This window comes from Neolamprologus brichardi, chromosome 9 (genome assembly GCF_056152115.1).
Source record: "Neolamprologus brichardi isolate AB-2024 chromosome 9, ASM5615211v1, whole genome shotgun sequence".
NCBI classification, from domain to species: domain Eukaryota; kingdom Metazoa; phylum Chordata; class Actinopteri; order Cichliformes; family Cichlidae; genus Neolamprologus; species Neolamprologus brichardi.
The window spans coordinates 39382704-39398557 of record NC_142112.1 but is presented as its reverse complement, the minus strand read 5'-3'; the positions used below and the strand labels follow the sequence as shown (position 1 = coordinate 39398557).

General features: G+C 45.4%; 1 protein-coding gene across 3 annotated transcripts in view; it reads left to right on the top strand.

The window, feature by feature from the left end:
• Nucleotides 1-15854, top strand: part of fars2 (phenylalanyl-tRNA synthetase 2, mitochondrial) — a 132361-nt gene that overhangs the window by 18863 nt on the left and 97644 nt on the right. The window contains exon 1 of one of the 3 annotated variants that reach the window (XM_006808243.3): nt 8420-8530. The exons of the other annotated variants lie outside the window; for them this stretch is intronic. The gene's annotated coding sequence lies outside the window, so the exon portion shown is untranslated. Of the gene's footprint in view, nt 1-8419; nt 8531-15854 lie in introns of those variants that run through there. 3 annotated transcript variants of the gene reach the window in all.

The window sequence follows — 15854 nt, the reverse complement described above, 5'->3', positions numbered from 1 at the left end:
ACAGAAGTGTTTATTTATTATTCTGAAAGCTCGAGACAGTGCCAATAGTTCAGTGATATTTTGTAAAATTACAATGTGGAGACTCTGCAATAATTTAACAGAAGTGCTGATTTTTCACTTGAAATTTTTTTGTGGTCATTTTTATTAAGATTTTATTTTTTATCGGCAGAGAATAAAATAAAACCTGTCTTCCAATTCATTGCATTTGTGTGTGTGTGTGTGTGTGTGTGTGTGTGTGTGTGTGTGTGTGTGTGGTAGAAGTATCGGTTTTTGTACTCTGTATCGGCAAGTACTCAGATCCAAGTATCGGTATCGTATCAGTTTGAAAAAATTGGTATCGTTGCATCCCTAACATGAATCACATTATTCTAATCATATATTCTGTTAACTGCCTTTTCACTCATTCATTTCTGTTATTTATTGTTTCGTTCTGACTTCCAACAAGCTTTGAGTGACTGAGTTTATCTGCCAACATTAAATGTGAACAAATCAGACTTCCTCTGCGACATGTTTCTGTTTTATAAAAATAAACGAAACATTAGCGTCTCTGTCGGATCTGCAGCCTCCAAATGAACCGTCCTCCATTTGTCTCGTTCAGAATTTCACGGCTCGCTTTGCATTTTATTTTCATACAAACACTTTGTCTATTTTCAGCCGCAGCGTGTTTTCATAAAGCTGCTGAAATGTGTCAGCGTCGTGCCAATACTGTATAATTATCAGCGAGCGGATTCCTGCCCGCCGTCACACCCAGAGGACGCCGCCGTGTGTGGGTGACAGCTAAACGTCTGCCGCCATCAAATCCCCAAACACGGCAGATATGAATTGCAAAGCGCCGAAATTGGCTAAAAACCCCTCCCTGTGTGTGTGTGTGTGTGTGTGTGTGTGTGTGTGTGTGTGTGTGTGTGTGTGTGTGTGTGTGTGTGTGTGTGTGTGTGTGTGTGTGTGTGTGTGTGTGTGTGTGTGTGTGTGTGTTTGCAGAATATTTTCAATTTCCAATTTGCAATCTTTCCAGTGTCTCCTCAGCATATGTTTACTGTATCGCAGCCAGGATTCTCACACCTACACACTTCCTGTCTCTCACACACACACACACACACACACAGGTGGTCGGTGCTTCAGGTCGTCCTGCAGTCAGAGGTGAAGCTCCATCCAAAGTTATTTTTACCAGTGAACCTGATCAGAGCGACTTTAAAGCGAGCTGCTGTCGGTGCTGAATTATTGAACGCTTGAGGCAGAAAACGTCAATATTACAAACACCTTTCATCTCAATTACATTTAAGCCGTACAGGTTTCTCCGCTCGCGCGGGCGGCACCGCGAGGTGAGCTGTTTTGTCTTGGACTCAGCTCCAAACCCACGCCACCTGATTGGGTCACAAAATAATCATCATTCTGATTTTGTCTTAATTGAAATCTTGATTATTTAACATCATGTTTGACTTGAAGTGAGAGTTCAGCGCTCCAGAGTTCCCAGTCTGAGGGTTCAGCAGGGGCGCCCCCTCACGTTGGTCTGTTAGCTCAGAACGTTGGAACCGCCCAGTCGGTCCATGATGGCGGCAGGGAGCGCAGATGGAGACACTGTAGCCCGTACCGCCACTGTTGTGTGTCTGATAGCTAAACGAGCCACGCCCACAGCACCGAACACTTTAAGTTGCATTTCTACGATAAACGACACATTTGAAAAGGCACCGCTTTTACTTTGAAGGCAAAGAGCACCCCCTAGCAGCCAATAGAGGGTTTTGATGGTTGCAGGTAGCGGTTGCGGAACACCCGTGTTTCCCTAGTAACCAGTGGTTACCAGGTAGATGTTGAATGGGCCTTTAGCCATCAGTTTGACACTGATTGCCAGCAACCTCCAGTAACCAGTCAAAACCAGTAAGGGAACAATACTGGCTGTTAACCAGTCTCCAGGTCTGAGGCCTAAAGCACGCCAGTACCATTACAGCTGACCGCGGCTCCTTCGTTCTAATCCGGGGTCACGACCTTTGTCGTCGTCGGAGCTGCTGTTGTGACACTTGTGCTTCAGTGTAAACATCACTAACGGGCGTAAATCACGTTTCTGCACGTGTGGCGACGCTGCAGTGCATCGTGGGTGATCGTTTTTTACTTTGCATACTCCTGACAGTAACGCCTCATCTTCATGTTTCTGTTGCATTCATGAACTTTAAGAAGTAGGATAATAAAAAGAGTTTACATGTAACCACTGCGCATGCTGCAACAGCTGCAACAGCTGCAACAGCTGCGGTTCTTTATATTCTCTAATATATGTTCTTTAAGCACTAAATTAGGAAAAGACACCTAGCTGAACCTCAGGGGCGAGCGTGGATGAATCCTGGTGTGAGAGATTTGTTTGATGTGCTCCATCGGCTCTGACACTTCAGTCAAATTAAACTGAACCTGCATTATTTTTGTCTTTATTTTGCTAAAAGTTTAGTTTCTGGTTAAAGTTCGTGCAGCAGGGCGTATCTGCAGCAGCACAGGTCGAACTCGGTGTCCTGCAGGGCTCTGCAGCTACACGCTGATAAACACATTCGGCTGACGGCGCGGCGCCGGTCACCCGATGGGCCTCGTCCATGCTCGCGGTGGTGTTTGTGGTGTCCTCTGAACTGCGGTGGCCTGTGAGCTGTCATAAGCTTCAGGTCTGACTCCGTGCAGATATCACGGAGCAGTGAAGGTCGTCGGCCTGCTGTACGGGAACAGTTAACTTTCTGTTTTGCCGGCTCCACATATTCCAGCTGCTGTTTGCTGAATCTGACAGATCGGGGGAGAAAAACCGAGCTTTGAGCTGCCACAGCAGAGGATGATTGATTCGGATCGGCCCTCGCTGTCCCTCAGGACGGCGACGGCGCCGACCGATCGATGCAGCGACCGACCGACCGGCCTCTTACATTCATAAAGCAGCTCCGAGCCGCCGCTGCTGGACTGGATTTCCATGAAGACAAAGAGTTTGCCGACGGCACAGAGCCTCCGTGCAATATTAATGAACGATGAGAAGGAAAAAAGGAGTATTGCAATGAAAATGAATAAATCAGGGAGGATAAATATCGCTCGTCTACGAGCTCTGCTGCTGTTTCATTCACAAACTTCCTCACATGAAGCCGGCACTGCTCAGGTGTTTCCTGCAGGGTTTTTAAAGCCATGATTAAAGCTGACGCAGGTTTAACTGGACGTCTGTTCTTCAAAGCTGGTTTCAGTCATGTGACTGGTTCAGGTGGGAAACAGGAAGCTGGAGGAGACTTTCTCTTCCATCATACTCAGAGTGGTGAAGGCAGCTTCTCCCGAGCGTCTCCCCTCGTTTAACTGGACTCAGAAAAAAAGTAAAGTTTCTGTCGCTGCAGAGAAGAGAGTCTGTGTGAGCAGAGACGACAGCAGACTGCAGGAGGAAGAACAAACAGGATGATGGACGCTGAGCTGCAGCTGTGCAGTAGTCACAGTCTCACAGTGCAAACCTCACGCCCATTAACACTGCCATCAGCGTTGGGCGTGATCCAATGTGTTGGCGTTTTTCCTACACCATCATTAAAGTGTTGTCCAGGGTCAGTGCTGCCACTGACCAATCACATTGTCTGGATGTTCAGTTAGCATTAGCCAATAAGTTAGCTAATGCTTTTAAAAACTATCAGTACCAAACCAACACGAGTAAGCTAAGTTTGGCTAACGGCAAACCAGACGTCATCGTGTATTTATTGTATGTTTATTTATTTTTATAGATTAATAAAGGAAAGACTGGAATGCTTCCCATTTGTTCCAGAGTTTTAAGTCGTGTCCAAATTCATGGGCTGCATCCTCCTGAGGACCCGGCCTTCGCGGTCTACGTGGGGCGGGTCCTCAGAAGGTCGGGTAGGCCGGAAGTAAACGGCTGTGAAATTGGACGGTCGAGCCTTCAGATTAGCGTCACCGCTGTCTCGGTGGAGTTTAATAAACTCGCCGTCTGCTCCTTGCTATCTAAAATATAACAGGACACTGGCGTAAACTCTCGACCGTCTCACACTTCTGTTTAATTAGTTTTCTGTTTGACGTTTAGTCAGCTGTGTGAAAATCCCGGAGGATTAATAAAGTTTTATTTTATCTAATCTAATAACTTTAATCTCAGCCAAACCGATTTACTCACGAACAAACAAAACACTGAAAAAAGCCCAACAATAACATTTTTAGGTTGTCTAAGTGACTTATATATTACGTTTAACCTGAGTAGCGAAAGCGATCTGAAAATGATGTGCCGGGAGTTGTGCCGTTCTCGGCGGCTTCAGTGACCCTCAAGCTCCCTGCTAGCTATCGAGCTGGTGGGTAGCAGACGTCTCCGAAAACGTCGAAGCACTTTTGCAAATATGCGATATCTTGATAAACCAAGCAGATATTTGATGTTTGCACAGCTGAAAATATGTTAAAAGTTTATTTTGTGACCCAGAAAGATTAATAAGAGTAATTTTAAAACTTAGTAGCGGCCGCCATTGTTGGAAACTGGAATTGACTGGGCCGCGCTATGAATTCTGGGATATGGTAGGCCACGAAGGACACACCCGACTCTAGGGCTGTTCGATATAACGATATATATCAGATGACGATATAAAAGTGTCTATCGTTTCATTTTACGCTATCGTTTGTTTCGTGGTGTCAAAATAAACTGTTGACAGTAATATTTTTTCATGTTTTGATGTCACTGTAGTTATTATTAATTTCTTAAAGTTCTCTCTTTCTCTTATATTTAATATAACCACACTACAGACGGACAAACGCCTGTTTTTATGCGTTGTTGTTAGCAACGTGTCGGCTTGTTTATGTTCCACATGAACCTTTCACAATAAAGCTCAAGATCCTGTTGAGACTTTTCAAAATAAACTGAATCACGTGAAAGATGCAGATTATTTACGGATGAGAAGTAAAAAAGACGCCAGGTGCTAAAAAATAAAGCTTAGACTCAAACGTTAGAGCAGGCTTTTCCCCGCAGCACGCCGCGTAATAAATATAAAGAAAACGGCGCCGTTACAACTTATGTCTAAAAATGTATCGTTTCATGCATCGGTTAAAACACTCGACTCCAGGTACACGACGCACAGCTGGAAACACGTCACGCAAATCGAGCTGCCCGAGATTCACAGAATTTACAGAAAATGTTACATTTTTGTGATTTATATCGTTATCGGATAGATGTCTTATATCGGGATATGAGATTTTGGTCATATCGCACAGCCCTACCCGACTCATCCTTCAAATTCGGGGAAAAGGAGGACGCGTTTGTCGGCTGCGTTCGGAGGAGTCTATAAATTTGGACAGCCTTCGTTGTGTCGCTGTGACGTAATCAGTCTACAAATGCGTCCTCAGGAGGAAGCAGCCCATGAATTTGGGCACGACCTTAGATAAACAAAGACCGTTTTTCTTCCTTTTCCTCCACATCCTGATTGGTCAGCTCCAGAGTTGATCCTGGAAAACTTCATTATCACGATGCAGGAACAACACGCGATGTCAGATAGACAGGTTATGGCATGTATGACTGCAAGTGTTTGCTGATCATGTAACAAAGATGAGATGTTCTTTAACGGCCAATCAACCACCTGAAAATACAAACGCTGGGGACATAAACCAATGGCTGACGTCACAGTGGCGATAGGCTGTGTTTTAAATTCAACCGTGATGCTAAATCTATGGTAAGAACTTTACCGCAGCCTCATACGTGGGACCTTCAAAAAGCTACGATGGTGTTGGAGATCAACACAAAGCTTTTAAGGGGAGCGTTTGCTGATATTTGCACAGTGGCTACGTCCTTGTTTCCACACTGTGTGGCGTGAGCAGCAGTTTGTTGTTTATCTCAGTTTAAAACAAAGCAGTTTGGAGGCACATTTTACTTCCCAGACCATCAGTTTTATTTTGTTTTTCTTGTTAGCCTCTCCTGACAGCTCACTTCTGCTCTAGCATCTATAAATCAAGCGAACCTTTAGCCTTTGTGAGCACTGTGTGTGGGGTGCTGCTTCAACAGATGCAACAAAGATGGAGGAGGAGGAGGACGAGGTGACAGTGTAGGGGGGTTAAAGAGAAGCTTGGGGAGGAGGAGGAGGAGTGAAGATGGATGCGGGGTCGTTCCGGGACGTGCTGTTTTAAATAAACGTTGCTGTATCGACTACAGCGCCTGTAAATCCTGCTGCAGCCCGGCCGCCCCACAGGCACACTTATCATGACACACACACACACAAACACACACACACACACACACACACACACACACACACACACACACACACACACACTCTGATGCATAGATGCTGCAGTCGCGCTGCTTTATGGCTGCATATATACAGCGTGTCAGGCAGATAACTGTCCTCCTTCACACCGCAGGTCATGAAATAACCGACGTTCCTCAGCAGCAGCAGAACCACGCGCACATGAAAAACTTTATCAATCAGTCAAACTTTATTAGTATAACACATTCGTACAGGTCAGCATGACTCAGAGCGCCTCGCGGGGGATTTATTAAGCCGATACGAGGACAGATCAAATGTAAACACAACAGTGTGAAGCTGGAAGTCGGAGTGAAACGAAGGAAGCTAAAGTGGATTAAACTCGACAGGATGCAGCAAATCTGCAATGATTCACGAGCGTTTTCTGAACCATCCATCAGAGTTTGGGCGGGCTCGTTTCCCTCGGGCAGATCCAGGTTTCACTGCGTTTTCTGTGATAATTAACTTGACAAGATTTGAAACTTGCTGCAGATACATAATCCATAAAGCTTACAACGTATTATTGCTAAAGAACACACACATTGTGTTCATTGTCTCGCTCTATCGGTTGAACTGTATGTCAGAGCTGCATTAATTATTCATGCCATACATTCAGTGAGGAGCTGGAAACGTTCCTCGGGGATTTGGGTCCATATTGGCACAACAGCCTCACAGAGCTGATGCACATTTGTTTGCTGCATTTGTGATACGAATCCTGCTGCACCACAGCCCAAAGGTTCCTGAGGTCCGGTGAATTTGGAGGCCATTTGAGTGCCGTGAGCTCGGGCGGCATTTGGTGAGCTGTGTGAATTGGAACCTCAGTTTCCTGTTTTTAGCAGAAAGGCGTTGAACGATCCTCTGTAAACCCTAGAGACGGTTGTGTCCGTAAATCCCTGCAGTACTCTGTCGAGCTCATCTGGGATCAACAACCATACCACATTCAAAGTAACTGAAATCCCATTTCTTTCCATTCCGATCTTTGAACTTTAGCAACTCCTGAGTCGGTGCCATGTGATTAGCTGATTAGATATTTGTGTTAGCAAGCAGCTGAACACCTGATACCTGCTGAAGTGGTGAGTGTGGCGTATACCTCAGTGTTAGTGCAGTAATAGCAAAGCTGAGTTGGATGTAAAGTTCCATCAGTGTCAGATAGATGCTGCATAGCTAATTTACAGCTAGCTGGCTAACTGCCACCATGTTGGCTGTTACTTTGGAAAGCAAGTGTTACTTACACACCTTTGCTTTGTGCCACTGACATCTAAAATCTTGTGTAGTTTAGTTGAAATATGTGTCATGGATCAGTGTAGCTGCTGAAAGTAGCTAGCCAATTATATCCGAGTTAGCTGGCTAGCTTTAACTTAGCTCCAGTGCGTGATGTTAGCTAACCTGATGTTAGCTAACATCAGGCACCGCAGCTAACCTGATGTTAGCTAACATCAGGTTAGGCCGTCTTTCTTGTGCCTGATGTTAGCTAACTTGATGTTAGCTAACATCAGGTTAGCTAACATCAGGCGCAAGAAAGACGGCCTTTTATCCTCTTGTGTGTCATTTCGTGACATTTGTGATTAGTGAACTCTATTTCTAAGCTAATACTAGCTAGTATTGCTAACTGTTGGAGCTAAAAAGGGAAATAGAGGTGTTCTGAGTGGGTACGAGTGTCTAACCCTTCACTCAAATTTATTGTGCATCGTACAGAAAAGACTCCACAGGCTGTTGGAGGCAGCCGAGAGATTCGGGGAAGATCTTATTGCATTAAAATAGTTAGTAATACATGAGTGCACATTTATCATGGCAGTAGACTAGCCTAAAAGGTTTAGTCTCTACAAAGTAAGATAAAAATGATATACTTAGTCCATTATTGGGTACATAATTTACTGTGGACATAAAAAAAATCATATAGTCATGCATCACAGGGTAACATCTTTAAAACTCTGTCATTATAAGGATAGAAGTGAGTTTAATGCTCGTCTACGGCTCATAAAACATGTTAATCGATGTGTATTTTTACTGCGTTAAACCGTCACCACTCTGCACTTCATTCAGGGAGAATAACGGCGAGAGGCGGGCGTCCCAGGTTGTGTAACTGTCTGTGCTGACGAGTGAGTTGTGTGTGTCGTGAACAGGAAGACAGACGTGAGCCGCAGGAAGTGGTCACAGTGCCAGAGAGGGACTCCCTCTGATGGGAGGGGGCGAGTGACACTGATGCTCCTGCAGAGGCGGCGAGAGAGAAGCCACCTGCTCATTCACACGCCGTCGGGTTTCCATCACTTCAGAGGACATCACATGACTTCTGTTCATTTCCTGCAGAGGAAACAAAACAGGTCAATAATTGGGAAAGACGCCATCATTGCCCCGGAGCCCTCCCGCCTACGGGTACCACCATCAGGCCGTCACTGTGAAGTTTAACCTTTAAAAATAACCTTCGTCCTCTCATTAACGTTGACACACACAGTACGGACGCACACACAGACTCGTACAGAAACAAATAGATAAATGAATTCGGGGACATGCCAGGCGTCAAACAGTCCCTCAGTGTAAGCGCCTGTTTACATGCAAGCTGTCCTCAGACGTGCACAACATATACTTATAGTTTTATTTAGATACAGCCGGACCTGAATCAAACCATCTTCAGTTGGATAATTTACATTTTTAGAGTTGGTAATGTCACTGTGTTGGTTTGTGTCACCTCTGACTTTGACTGCTGTCTCTTTCTCCATCTTTGGTTTCTGCACAGGAATAATAAAAACTGTCCTGCTGGCTCCTGTATATGCAGCAGGGTTTGGATTAAACAGGATTTAAATGAACGCTTGGCCAGCTGGTTGCATTAGCAGTTAGCATTAGCAGTTAGCATTAGCCTGTGAATGGGAACGGCAGTGATGCTGCTGTAGATTAACCTCTACAGCTACGTTCCTACGCTCACCTCCAGCTCTGTAACAATGAGATCAAACCAAATCAGACCAAAGTAGCAGTAATTAGTTTCCTCTGAAGGGAGTCTGGGCTCCGCCTTGGACTGGATGAGGAGCTCGATCTTTTCAGAGGAGCTCAAAATAGAGCCACTACTTCTCCACATCAAAAGGAGGCAGTTAGATGGTTTGGGTATTTGATTAGAGGCCCTGCAGCATCAGGGCCTCCTTCTTCTGGAGGAGGCGGCTGCCCCGTGACCTGTACTGTATAAGCAGCAGAAAATGGATGGATGCTATTCGCCTGTAACTTTCCTAAACAGCCTTTTTGACGTTTGCTGGATGAATTTATGTCCTGTCCATGTGCACAGAGCGGTCAGGTACAGTGCGTCTCTGTGCCTGCAGGCCTCTCCCTGCTCCTCGCTCCCTCTGCAGTGTGTAATTTATCGCCTCTCTCCATCACGCCGTCACTTTTTACAGGCTGAATGAATCCCTCTGCACTAAAGCCGCTGCTGGAGAACGCCTCTGTGTGCGTTTGTGTGTCGCTTTACGTCTTCGTGTCACTCGCATGGCGCTGAACTTCACGTCTGACTGACGTCCGTTTCATTACGTGCGCCTGCGTGTGCGTGTTCATGTGACACTGTAACCTCGGCGCCCGTCGGGTTTGTCTGAGGCGCCGTGTTTCCCGCAGTCTTCGTTTTTTGTCACATCCAGACTTCTTTTCTCCGTCTTTCTGACGCGCGTTGGACTTTTCTCCCTCTCTTGTCGTGTTTGGACGGAGCGCCGCAGCGCGTCCTTGGCGCCGTCTCTCTCGCCACCTTTCTTCAGCTGGCAGCCTCAGAAGTCACATCACAGCTTCACCGTTGGCTGCAGCCCGATGCTGGTTAGTCAGAACAACTTACTGGCAGCCAAACAAGGGAATTTCTCAGCAACTTTCACACATGATGAATCATGTTTCACTTCCTCCATCGCCACACATTTTATCTGCAACAGTAATTTGTCACATTTCTCTTGTTGGATACTTTATTTGTTCATTTATTAAAGAAACAGCGGAGTGTGGAAACGGTTTTTACCCACCGCCGCACACAGATTGGACGCTCTCCTTTGACTCAGCCGCTCGTGTGCTCATCTTTAAAAGACTAATCTTGGTCTGAACCTTAAGCCTTGCTCAGAAAAAGACGTGTGGGAAGTTATTTTTGTTGTTTCCAGTACGTGTTCCTTCTTCTGAAGCCTGCGCTGAATTTGGGAAAAGGGTGTTTGAATACACGCCTCCCTCTGCTGGGACGCGGCTAAAGAGTTTGTCCAAGTCTCTTGATCGCACGTGGACATCGCAGGCCTCTGCATGTGAAAGCAATGAAAGCTTGAGCACGTCAGGAAATCAGAGAATCGGGCGTCTCAGCAGGTCCACCAAACCTCCGCCTGATCCTCATCAATCTGCTCCTCCTGTGGGTGGAGGGTTGTTTCGACTGATCCCGATTTTGGCTCGATGAGTGACAGGACGTTGGTGGGTGGATGCATCCTTCAGGCACACTCTAAAGCCAGTCCTCCACCTGCTGCACCTCACAGAGGACCTCCACGTCAAACGAGGACTGCAGATACCCACTGCAGTCTGAGACGGAGGACTTGGAGTCTGTCCCAGTGTGCACTGAGAGTCTCGAGGGTTAAATCTGCAGCTCTGGAGGAATAAACTCAGCAGCTTTGTGATCTCTGTGCTCCATGAGACAAAAAGGACGACGACTCACGGCGCCGTGGGGAACATCTGGGTTGAAACAGAAGTCTTATTGGGTAAACACCTCCGAGCTGGAGGGAATCGTCGTTTCCCTGAAATCATCTGCTCGGGGGAACGAGTTCCTGGCACTCTCTCCTCCTGTTTCCTAAATTAAATGTTCCAGAAGGTCAACAGCCGTGTCAGAGTCTTCTCAGACACACCGACTCCAGCTGTTAAACATCCTAATCGTTGTGTGTTTGGACACGGCTCGGGCGAACGAACATGGAGCTGAGCAGAGCGGCGTGTTTACCCGTACACAGCCGCTCTGCCACAGGACTCATTAAAATTTGATCTGATCTAATATTTTGCTTTGCTCGACTTCTCGACTCTTTCCTTCTTTAGAGTCTCTCTCCTCCTCTCTCTGCTCTCAGGTATATTCATTTGGTCACTATGATGAGTGACCTTTGACCTCACTCAAAGGTCACTCAGGTGTGTAACCTGAAATAGAAACTAAGAGCAGCTTTTTGTTTTGTAAAGGCTGAAGATTGAAGTGATATTAAGACATAAAGGAAATGAAGAAACACGAACGTTACAGTCTGATGTTTGGTTGACCCATCCACCAACCCCACCTCCTCCTCCACCTACAGGGAGCTCTTTGAGGTTTTGCTGAGACCTTTGAACTCTTCCAAACTTCAGACCGTCACAGCCAGATTAAAAAAGCTGAAACGACAGCCTCACAAAGCTCATGAGCCCAACAGGAAGTGTGTCCATCGTTGTTTTCATCGATTGGTTCTGATCTTCTAACAATCTTCTCGTTGGGGATGATTCTTCATTTTCACACTTCCTGATGCTGTTACACTAATGTGATTATGATGGATTTCTTTTTGCCACAGTCAAAAATCGGAGGCACTACCAAAGCGTTGTGTAATGTTGTTTATAACTCCAGAAATATTCTAAAATCACAATAATTTATTTCCTTCTCTGGAAGCTTCAAACGTATGAAACGTTCAGCCGGCGGTCCGTAAAGCGCCTCGTGTTTCCATCCATCTGTGGTAACTGCAGCTTAATGCCAGCTCTGCAGTTTATTACATAAACCATGTGTATTTACTCTACATGCGTGTCCGTGTGTGTGGGCGCTCATATGTGCATGTGTGGTGGCGGCGTTTGGCGCCATGGGAACAGGCATATGGTGCTGATCGCATGCTAGGAAGGTCAGCTCCGACGAGAGGAAAAAGGAAGAGACGGAAGCTGAGACGGAGGCAGGTTTTGGACACGTTTTCAGAGTGACGCTCGAGAGAAGAAAGATGGAGGTGTTGTGTCTTAAAAATCATTGGACTGAACCTGGACAGCGGCAGGTACGCCCACCGCAGGTCGACTGGATAGGTCACATGACCTTTAGTCAGAAAGATGACAGACGCCTTCACGTTTCGGTAGAGGAAGAACATCTTTATTTGTTTTTAACATTTAACCACATGAAAACAAAAACAAAACAACAAACAAAACAACAACAGAAAAGAAAAAAGGAAAGACAGCTTCCAATCCCATGGTTAATTCACTTTGTATTTTGGGTCTATTGTCAATACTAACTATCGGTACACCCGCAAAAAAAGGACAATAAAATCTAATTCTTAAGTTATTCCATTACTGAGTGCCTACACAAACATACGACGCAGCAAGCATAAAGTTTAACTAAAGATAATTACCCCGACCAAATAAATTCCAACCATCTGAGCCAAAAACACGAACCAATGATTTGTCAAAACCCTCCCTATCATCATTAATCCTCGCCAAGAATTTTTCATACGACACCATTTTCAGCACATTTTCTTTCCACCTATTATATTCTGGAGGAGATGGTTCCTTCCACACACTGAGAATAACTCGAGCCGCTGCGATCACCCCCACCTTTATAACCACAAAGTCATATTTTGAAACCCCAGGTAACACCGACCGATCCCCTAATAAGCACAGTCTTGGTGACAAAGGTATCATCAAACCCTTGATCCTATTTTGTCCAATACTTTTCGCCAAAAGGGATAAACTTTCCCACATTCCCAAATGGCATGCATGAATGTTACTGGATCTGAGCTACATTTCCAGCATATATTACTGGGACTGATTCCTATTCTATAAAGTTGGTCCACTGAGAGATTTAAGATTTTACTCATTTTACTCCAGCGTGTGGCATTGATCAATAAATCAGTAAAAAGCTGTGTCAAAGCTTTGGTATAATGCAAGAAAGTATCTTTATGAAGCTCAGTAAACCTAATAAAACAAAAGAAAATGATACAATCAGTGTAACAAAAACCAATCGGTGCAAATATCAGGATGTTATTAAAGTGACTTGATCGAATGGCCGACCTGGACTTTCTATGACATGTTGCACTTCAGTGATCGGGAAAGTATCACTGACTAAACCTGGGTTGAGCTAGGCTGAAGCTAGAAGTCTCTAACACTTCCTTTGTTATAACATTTCTTTTAGTGTTTGCCAAACAGGTCAAAATGACCTATGAGGAAGTGGATCTGAACCTGATGCTGACCCCAAACAGGTCACAGAAGAGGAGGAGCTTAAAAAGATATCCGAAGCGTTTTGCTGTTATTGGGAATGGGAAGAGTTCAGTACATTTAAGTCATTGGTGTTTGTGAACATAAGCAGTTGAAACATGGACGTAGTTTCCAGGTTTGAAGGCGATACCTGTGGTCGGGCTTCAGAAAGGAGGATTATCCAGGGTAGGCTCGTTGGTTAATGAGCCTACCCTCAAACACTCATTGGTCGTGTCCAAATTCATTGGCTGCATCCTCCTGAGGACCCGGCCTTCGCGCTCTACGTGGGGCGGGTCCTCAGAAGGTCGGGTAGGCCGGAAGTAAACGGCTGGGGAAATGGACGGTCTAGCCTTCTGATTAGCGTCACCGCTGTCTCGGTGGAGTTTAATAAACTCGGCCGTCTGCTCCTTACTATCTAAAATATAACAGGACACTGGCGTAAATTCTCGACCGTCTCACACTTCTGTTTAATCAGTTTTCTGTTTGACGTTTAGTCAGCTGTGTGAAAACCAAGGAGGAACCCACCCGGGGGATTAATAAAGTTTTATCTAATCTAATCACTTTAATCTCAGCCAAACCGATTTACTCACGAACAAACAAAACACTAAAAAAAAGCCCAACAATAACATTTGTAGGTTGTCTAAGTGACTTATATATTACGTTTAATCCAAGTAGCCAAAGTCCGCGGTGATCTGAAAATGATGTGCCGGGAGTTGTGCCGTTCTCGGCCGCATCAGTGACCCTCGAGCTCCCGGCGAGCTATCGAGCTGGTGGGTAACAAACGTCTCCGAAAACGTCGAAGCACTTTTGCAAATATGCGATATCTTGATAAACCGAGCAGATATTTGATGTGTTGATGTGAAGTGTTGTCATCAGTAAAGCTCCAGAAAGTAATTTATGAATTACAGATTCCACGTTATTAAAACATGTAAGAGGACCCGAAACGCTGCCCTGAGGGACTCCACATGTCAGATGTTAACTTCTTGATCATTTGTCCTTGAAGCCTTGACCGTCTGAGGACAAATATGAGGCAAACCATTTCAGGTTGGACCCACGCTGACCTCCCATCATTAAACCGATGCTTGTTTCCTCTCTTTGCCCCTCAGGCTTAATGTTTCAGTTCACAGAAGTGTATTAATATCTATGACGCTGACAGTAGAGCCCACCAACACATTAAAGCTCCACAGAGAGGACGTCTGTTCTGGTCTTTACATAACCTTTCCTTTAGTGCCAGTTTTCAAACAAATTATGAACGGTGTGTACAAGACAAATCATGGTCGAGCTGCCGTGACCTTTACCGAATATATTAATGCTCCTCTGAGGAAGAATTTGTTGATTTGTCGGCTTTTATTCAATCTTTGTTTGGTACTGTCTGGCGTGATGAACGGTGAAGCCTGCGGGCGATTCAGGCTGTGTCACCTCAGAGTAATACCTCCCGACTTCATCATCCTGTTAAAGTCAGAATAACCTTGAGATGTGTTTTCTGGAAGAAACAAGTTTGTGTGTGTGCGTGTGTGTGTGTGTGTGTGCGTGTGTGTGTGTGTGTGACCTCAGTGCTGGCCTGTACGGTTCAGTATAATATGACACCAGCTGCAGAGGAAAGGTAAAAAGCTTCTTGGATTTAGGAACAATAATCCTTTCTGCTGCAATGCCACTGCAATGCAACACCCTTTGTCTTATTCAGGGATGCTCCTCAAGAGTGTGTGTGTGTGTGTGTGTGTGTGTGTGTGTGTGTGTGTGTGTGTGTGTGTGTGTACAAATATTTGAGGGGTGTGGATAAAAGGGCGATTGTGTCGCCTCCTGTCAGAGGATAAATGATGGAAACAAGTAAAAGGATGGCGCCTCGTTTTAACCTTTGCTGTTTTCGATGTTTGTCCATTAATGCAATTATAAATGAAGCCGGCAGCCGCAGCGCTCACCTGATCTGACCTCCGCTGAGACGCTCGCCGTTTTATTTTTACGCCTCTGATTCACGTCCTCCTCATTTCCCTCCCCGCCCTTTTCACCGCAAATGATAAATTCGGAGACTGAAGCCTCTTCGATTGATCGGCGAACACCTGAACCCGGCAGCAAACAGCAGGCAGCCGCAGTCAGAGCGGGTGAACACGGCGGAGCGTTTATGAGCTGAAGAGACGGATATTTACCTCAGGAGTCGGCCGAGACCTAAGACGACCTTAAGAGAAGCAAATATGAGTAATCAGATCGAGAAACACGTGATTCTGTCCCTGCACATCATTTCATTCAGAAATTGAGCATCTTTAGGAGTTTTGCTGCCCTTTAGTGACCCAACACAGCCCCAGGAAAGCTGTTTCAATACGCTGATGGCATATGATTACATATTATTATCAGTTTAACAGGAATAGGAAGGGAAGAGGCAGTCCTGTCAAGGTCCAGTACCTGCTGAGATCCCATTCACTCCGACTCTGACTGCAGATGGATCTGAAAAATCAACAGCTATGAGGTTATAGTTATAGTTTCTCCGAGAGTCTCATC